The following is a 7,756-nucleotide window of genomic DNA, read 5'->3' as shown; positions in this document are numbered from 1 at the left end:
TGGTGATGGAAATGATGCTGGAGATCACATAATAGAATTTCTCAAGACCAACCACTTATTCATGCAAATACTTTTTTCAACAACATAAATGGTGGCTATACACCTGGACTTAACTAGATGTACTACATAGGAATCAGATCAACAACATCTGAGCAAAGAGGTGATAAACCAAACCAAACTCACTGCCATCAAGTCAGATCTGACTCATATAGACCCCTCCTTGGGTTTCTAAGGCAGTATCACTATGGAAGTAGATTGCCTAATCTTCCTTCTGAGGAGTGGCTGGTGGGTTTGAACTGCCAACCTTCTGATTAGCAGTAAATGCCTGAAGCACTACACCACCAGAGTTCTTAAAGAGGTGATAGAGAAGCTCAATGTCTTCAGCCAAAACCAGACCAGGAGCTGACTGTGGAACAAACCATCAACTGTTCATATGCAAGTTCAAGTTGAAGCTGAAGACAATAAAAATAAGTCCACAAGAACCAAAATATGATCTTGATTATATCCCACCTGAATTTAAAGACCATCTAAAGAATAGATTTGACATATTGAACACCAATGACCAAAAATCAGATTAATTGTAGGGTGACATCAAGAACATCATCCATGCAAAAATTTAAAAAATAAAATAGTAATAAGAACAATAAACAAACAAACAACATCATTAATGAAGAAAGCAAAAGGTCATTAAAAAGACAGGAAAGAAATAATTCCAAAATGAATATCAGAAGAGACTCTGAAACTTGCCCTTGAATGGAGAGTAGCTAAAGCAAATGGAAGAAATGACAAGATAAAAGAGCTGAACAGAAGATTATGAAGAGCAGCTCAAGAAGGCAAAGTTGATTATTGTATTGAAATGTGCAAAGATCTGGAGTTAGAAAACCAAAAGGGAAGAACATGGTCAATATTCTCAAGCTGAAAGAACTGAAGAAAAAAAATGCAAGTCTCAAGTTACAGTATTGAAAGTTTCTATGGGCAATATATTAAATGATGCAGGAAACATCAAAAGAAGAAGGAAGGAATACAGAGAGTCATTGTACCAAAAACAATTGGTAAATGTTCATCCATTTCAGGAGGTGGCATATAATCAAGAACAGATGGTACTGAAGGAAGAAGGTAAAGCTGCACTGAAGGACTTGGCAGAAAACAAGGCTCCAGGAATTGAAGGGATACCCATTGAGATTTTTCAACAAATGAATGATGCTTTGGAGGTACTTACTTGTCTATGCCAAGAAATTTGGAAGACAGCTACCTGGTTAGCTGACTGAAGGAGATCTATATTTGTACCCATTCCAAAGAAAGGTGATCACACAGAATGTGGAAATTATAAGAAAAAGTAGCATTAATATCACATGCAATTAAGATTTTGCTCAAGATATTTCAAAAATGGTTACAGCAATATATTGACAGGGAACTTACAGAAATGCAAGCTGTATTCAGAAGAGGAAGTGGAATGAGGGATATCACTGTTGATATCAGATGGATCTTAGCTGACGGTAAAGAATACCAGAAAGAAATTTACTTTTGTTTTATTGACTATGCAAAGGCATTCAACTGGGTGCATCATAACAAATCATGGATAACACTGAGAAGAATGGGAATTCCAGAATACTTAATTACGATCATGTGGGACCTGCATATATACCAGGAGGTTGTCATTCTAAAAAAACAAAGGGATACAGCATAGTGTAAAATCAGGAAGGGAGTGTATCAAGGTTGTATCTTTTCATTTTCACCACACTTAATCAATCTGTATGCTGAGCAAATAATCTGAGAAGCTGGACTATATGAAGAATACTATATCAGAAATGTAGGAAGAGTCATTAACAACCTGCAATATGCAGATGACACAATCTTACTTGTTGTAAGTTAAGATGACTTTGAGCACTTAATGATGAAGATTAAAGATTATAGTCTGCAGTATTGATTGCAACTCACCATAAAGAAAACAAAATTCCTCACAACTGGGCGAATAAGCAACATCATGATAAATGGAGAAAAGATTGATGTTGTCAAAGATTTCGTATTATGTGGTTCCACATTCAACATCAATGGAAGCAGCAGGCAAGAAATATCAGAGGATATATTGCACTGGGCAAATCTGCTGCAAAAATAACCTCGTTAAATTACTGAAGAGCAAAAATGTCTCTTAGAAGACTAAGACCTAACCCAATCTATGGTGTTTTCATTTGCCTCATATGCATGTGAAAGCTGGAAAATGAATAAGGAAGACCAAAGAAAAGTTGTTGCTTTTGAGTCGTGGTGCTTGCGAAGAATATTGAATGTACCATGGACTGCCAGGAGAACTAACAAATCTGTCTTGGAAGAAGTGCAAACAGAAACGAAAATGGTCAGACTTCATCTCACCTACTTTGCTCATGTTGTCAGAATAGACCATTCCCTGGAGCAGGATATCATGTGTGGTAAAGTGAAGGGTCAAGTAAAAAAGGGGAAGCATTCAATGAGAAGGATTGATACAGTGGTTTCAACGATGAGCTCAGGTATGGCAAGGATTGTGAGCCTGGTGCAGAACCCGGCAGTGTTTCATTCTGATGTACATATGGTAGCTTTGAGATGGAGCCCACTTGATGGCTGCCAACAACAACATCAAAAAGGTCAGATGACTGGCAAAACTATACTTATAAATCTTGAAGTGAAAGGTAAAGTAACCAGACATCATACACATTTGTTGGTACCACACATATCTCCTCAAAGAATTCTGTTGTTGTTGTTATGTGCCATTGAGTCAGACCTGACTCATAGCGACCCCTCCTTGGGTTTCCAAGGTAATATCACTATGGAAGTAGATTGCCTCATCTTCCTTCCGGGGAGTGGCTGGTGGGTTTGAACCGCCAGTCTTCTGGTTAGCAGTCAAGTGCCTTAGGCACTAAGCTACCTAAGGAACTATTTTCCGCTATCTGTATTTAGAGACGATCTGAATAATAGATTTGATGAATCGAACACTAATGACTGAAGACAAGATGAGTTGTGGGATGACATTTAGAGTATGTGGTAGTTAGATTTGTGTGTCAACGTGGCTAGACCTGATTGAGTGTCTGGGCAGCTGGATATAATATTGCCCATGATGAGACTGGTAATCAACTCCATGGTGGAAACTACTGTGAGCAGCTGCCTGAGGGATGAGGTCTGCTCCCTGTATATAAGATGCAGTTTTGGGAATGGTCTCTAGCTTATGGCACGCTTGAACACTGAATGTAGCTGTGTCATTGTTCAGCAGCCTGTCGTGCTGTGCTGACTTTCAGATTTTCAATGGACTTGAATTAATGGCAGGCCATGTAGTTTGGTAACATTGAGACTATACCTTTTCACCTTGGTCTTGCCAGTCTCAGCAGCCAGCAGCTGCTGTTGTTGTGTTGTTGTTAGGTGTCGTTGAGCTGTTTCTGACTCATAGCGACCCCATGCACAGCGGAACAAAACATTGCCCGATTCCCTGCCAGCTCCATGATCCCTGCTATACTTGAGCCCATCATCACAGCCACCGTGTCAATCCATTTCGTTGAAGGCCTCCCCCTCTTTCATCGACCCTCCACCCCACCAAGCTTGCCATCCTTATCCAGGGAATGGTCCCTTCTGACAACATGACCAAAATAGGTGAGACGAAGTCTGGCCATTCTCGCTTCCAAGGAGTATTTCAGGTGCACTTCCTCCAGGACAGATCTGTTAGTTCTTTTAGCAGTCCATGATACTTTCAGCATTCTTCTCCAGCACCACAACTCAAAAGCACCAACTCTTCTTTAGTCTACCTTATTCATTGTCCAGCTCTCATATGCATGCAAGGTGACTGGAAATACCATAGCTTGTGTCAGGCACACTTTAGTTCTCAAGAAGACATCCTTGATGCTCAGCACTTAAAACATTTCCTTCGCAGTTGACCTTCTCGATGTTACACATCATCTAATGTCCTGACTGCTGCTTCCATTGGCATCTATTGTAGAACCAAGCAATGTGAATTCTTTGACAATCTCAATCTTCTCTCCATTTATTGTGATGCTGCTCATTGTTCCAGTTGTGAGGAAATTTGTTTTCTTTATATTGAGACATAATCCATACTGCATATTGTATTCCTCAACCTTCATCAGTAAGTGCCTCAAGTCATCCTTACATTCAGCAAGCAAAGTTTTATCATCAGCATATCTCAGGTTGTTAATGATTCTTCCTCCAATCCAGGTGCCATGTTTTTCTTCATATAGTCCAGCTTCTCGGATTATTTGCTCAGTATATAGATTGAATAAGTATGGGAAAAGGATACAACCCTGACGCACTCCCTTCTTGATTTTAAACCATGTTGTGTCCCCCTGTTCCATTTGAATGACAGCCTCCTGGTCAATGCACAAGTTCCTCATGAGTACAATCTAGTATTTGGGAATTCCCGTTCTTCTCAATGTTATCCAAGATTTGTCATGATCCACACAATCAATTGCCTTTGCATAGTCAATAAAACACAAGTAAACATCTTTCTGGTGTTCTTGGCCTTGAGCCAAGATCCATCTGACAACAGTTATGATATCCCTTGTTCCACATCCTCTTCTGAATTCAGCTTGCACCTCTGGAAGTTCTCTGCCAATATACTGCTACAAACGTTTTTGAATTATCTTCAGTAAGATCTTACTTGCATGTGATAATAATATTGTTCTATAATTTCCACATTCTGTGGGATCACCTTTCTTTGGAATGTGTACAAATCTGGATTTCTTTCAGTCAATTGGCCAGGTACCTGTCTTCCAAATCTCTTGGCATAACCGAGTGAGTGACTCCAATGGGGCATCTGTTTGTTGAAATATCTATCTCAATGGGTATTCCATCAATTCCCAGAGACTTGTTCTTCGCCAATTCTTTCATTGCAACTTTGACTTCCTCCTTCAGTACCATTGGTTTTACATCGTATGCCACTTCCTGAAATGGATGAAGATCGACTAGTTATTTTTGGTACAGTGATTCTGTGTATTCCTGTCATCTTCTCTTGATGTTTCCTGCATCATTCTATATTTTGCCCATAAACTCTTTCAATATTGCAACTTGAGGCTTTAATTTTTTCTTCAATTCTTTCAACTTGAGAAATGCTGAGCATATTCTTTCTTTTTGGTTTTGAAACTCCAGGTCTTTGCACATTTCATTATAGTAATTGGTTTTGGCTGCTCGAGCTGCTGTTTGAAATCTTCTGTTCAGCTCTTTTATCTTGTCATTTGTTCCATCGGCTTTAGCTACTCTCCACTCAAGGGCAAGTTTCAGAGTCTCTTCTGTCATCCATTTTGGTCTTCTCTTATTTTCTCATCTTTTTTATGATCTCTTGCTTTCTTCATAGATAATGTTCTTGATATCCTCCTACAATTCTGGTGTTTGGTCGTTGGTGTTCCGTGCATCAAATCTATTCTTTAGATGGTCTCTAAATTCAGGAGGGATATATTCAAGCTCAAATTTTGGCTCTCTTGGACTTATTTTAATTGACTTCAACTTCAAATTGAACTTGCGTATGAGCAGTTGATGGTCTGTTCCACAATCAGCTCCTGGCCTGGTTTTGACTGAAGATATTGAGCTTTTCCACCACATCCTGCCAAATATGTAGTCAATCTGATTCTTGTGTGCTCCATCTGGTGAAGTCCATGTGTAGAGCTGCCGTCTTTGTTGTTGAAAAAAGGTGTTTGCAATGAACAAGTCATTGGTCTTGCAAAATTCTACCATGCGAGTTCCAGCATTATTTCTGTCACCAAGGACAAATTTTCCAACTACCGGTGATTCTTCTTTGTTTCCAAGTTTTGCATTTCAGTCATCAATGATAATTAACACATCTTGATTGCATGTTTGGTCAATTTCAGACTGCAGAAGTTGATAAAAATCTGCAATTTCTTCATCTTTGGCTTTGGTTGTTGGTGCATAAATTTGAATAATTGTCATACTAATGGGTCTTTCTTGTAGGCATATGGATATTATCCTATCACTGACAGCATTATACTTCAGGGCAGATCTTTAAACATCCTTTGTGATGATGAATGCCACACCATTTCCCTTCAAACTGTCATTCCCAGCATAGTAGATCATATGGTTGGTTGATTCAAAATGGCCAAAACCTGTCCATTTCAGTTCACTAATGTTGAGGATATCAATCTTTATGTGTTCCATTTCATTTTTGACAACTTCCAATTTTCCTAGATTCATACTTCTTACATTCCATGTTCTGATGATTAATGGGTATCTGCAGCTGTTTCTCTTCAATTTGAGTGGTGCCACATCAGCAAATGGAGGTCTCAAAAGCTTTACCTTATCCATATGAGTTAGGCTGGGTTTTCTCTGATCATGCAGCTCTTTCCCAGTACTATATTGAGAGCCTTCTAACCTAACCACACTATTCATTAAGTTGTGTGGTAATATATCAAACAGTGTTTCTTTGCTATTCATAAGGTTTTCCCTGGAAAATTCTTTGAGAAGTGAATGGCCTCTTCCTCCTTCCTAGTCTTTCTTAGTCTGTAAGCTGGGCTGATACCTGTGCACCATGTGCATCCAACTGTGTTTGAAACACCCGTGGCTCAGCCTCAAAATTCACATCAATACATCACCATGGTAGGACAAACTGACAGACAAGTTTGTCTCCCTGCTGGAAACTTCTCATACCACCCTTACCTGGGTCCCTGTGGCTGACTGCTCCTCTGTCCAGGTTCCTGAGCCTTTTAATCCCTTTTCTCATGCTCTCCTACCCTGCTGCTTTGGGTGTGCCTGGGTTCTCTCTTCTCACCTGGATCCCTGCAGCTGACTGCTCTTCTGTCCGGGTTCCTGGCTTTTAATTCCCTTTCTCCAGCTCTCCAGTCCTGCTGCTTTGGGTGTGCCTGGGTTCTCTCTCCTCACCTGGATCTCTGCAGCTGACTGTGTGAGTGAAGAAAAGCCTCTAATTCCAGTGGGCCGGGAGCAGAAGGCAGAGATGAATCCCAAGGTTGAGGGACTTTCACCCAGTCCCTAGAGCCTGGCACTTTGAACTTGGACTTAAACCCTCCAAATTATGAGAATAAACTCCTGTTTGTTAAAGCCATCCCATTTGTGGTATATTCTTGTCAGAGAAGTACTAGGTAACCAAAACAGGGTATCATGCATGAAGAAATCAAAAGGTCATTAAAAAGCAAGAAAACAAGAACATACCAAAATGGTTGCAGAAAAGATTCTGAAACTTGCTCTTGAATATAGAGTACCTAAAGCAAATGAAAGAAATGAGGAAGTAAAAGAGAAGAACAGAAGATTTCAAAGGGCAGCTCACAGAGATAAGTAAAGTATTATAATGAAATGTGCAAAGATCTGAAGTTAGAAAGCCAAAAAGGGAAGAACATGTGTGACATTTCTCAAGCTAAAAGAACTGAAGAAAGAACTCAAGCCTCAAGTAGCAATATTGAAGGATTCTATGGGCAAAATACTGAACAACACAAGTACCATCAAACAAAGATGGAAGGAATACAGAGGGTCACTTTCCCAAAAAACAATTGATTGATGTTTAATCACTTAAGGAGGCAGCCTGTGATTAAGAGCCAAAGATACTAAATGGTAAGCAAGTTAAGAGAGATGCAAATAGAAGGGACTATTCTACTAAGACATGTAGCATTGGGAAAGTCAACTACAAAGGAACTGTTTCAAGTGCTAAGGAGCAAGGATGTTTCCTTGGGGACTAAGGTGCACCTGACACAAGCCATGGTATTTCCAATTGCCTTGTATGTATGTGAGAGCTGGACAATGAATAAGGAAGACTGAAGAAGAGTTG

Source organism: Orycteropus afer, unplaced genomic scaffold (genome assembly GCF_000298275.1).
Source record: "Orycteropus afer afer isolate SDZICR_OR568_19922 unplaced genomic scaffold, OryAfe1.0 scaffold00225, whole genome shotgun sequence".
Classification (NCBI taxonomy): domain Eukaryota; kingdom Metazoa; phylum Chordata; class Mammalia; order Tubulidentata; family Orycteropodidae; genus Orycteropus; species Orycteropus afer.
The sequence above is the reverse complement of the archived record's forward strand: the minus strand, read 5'-3'. Positions refer to the sequence as shown.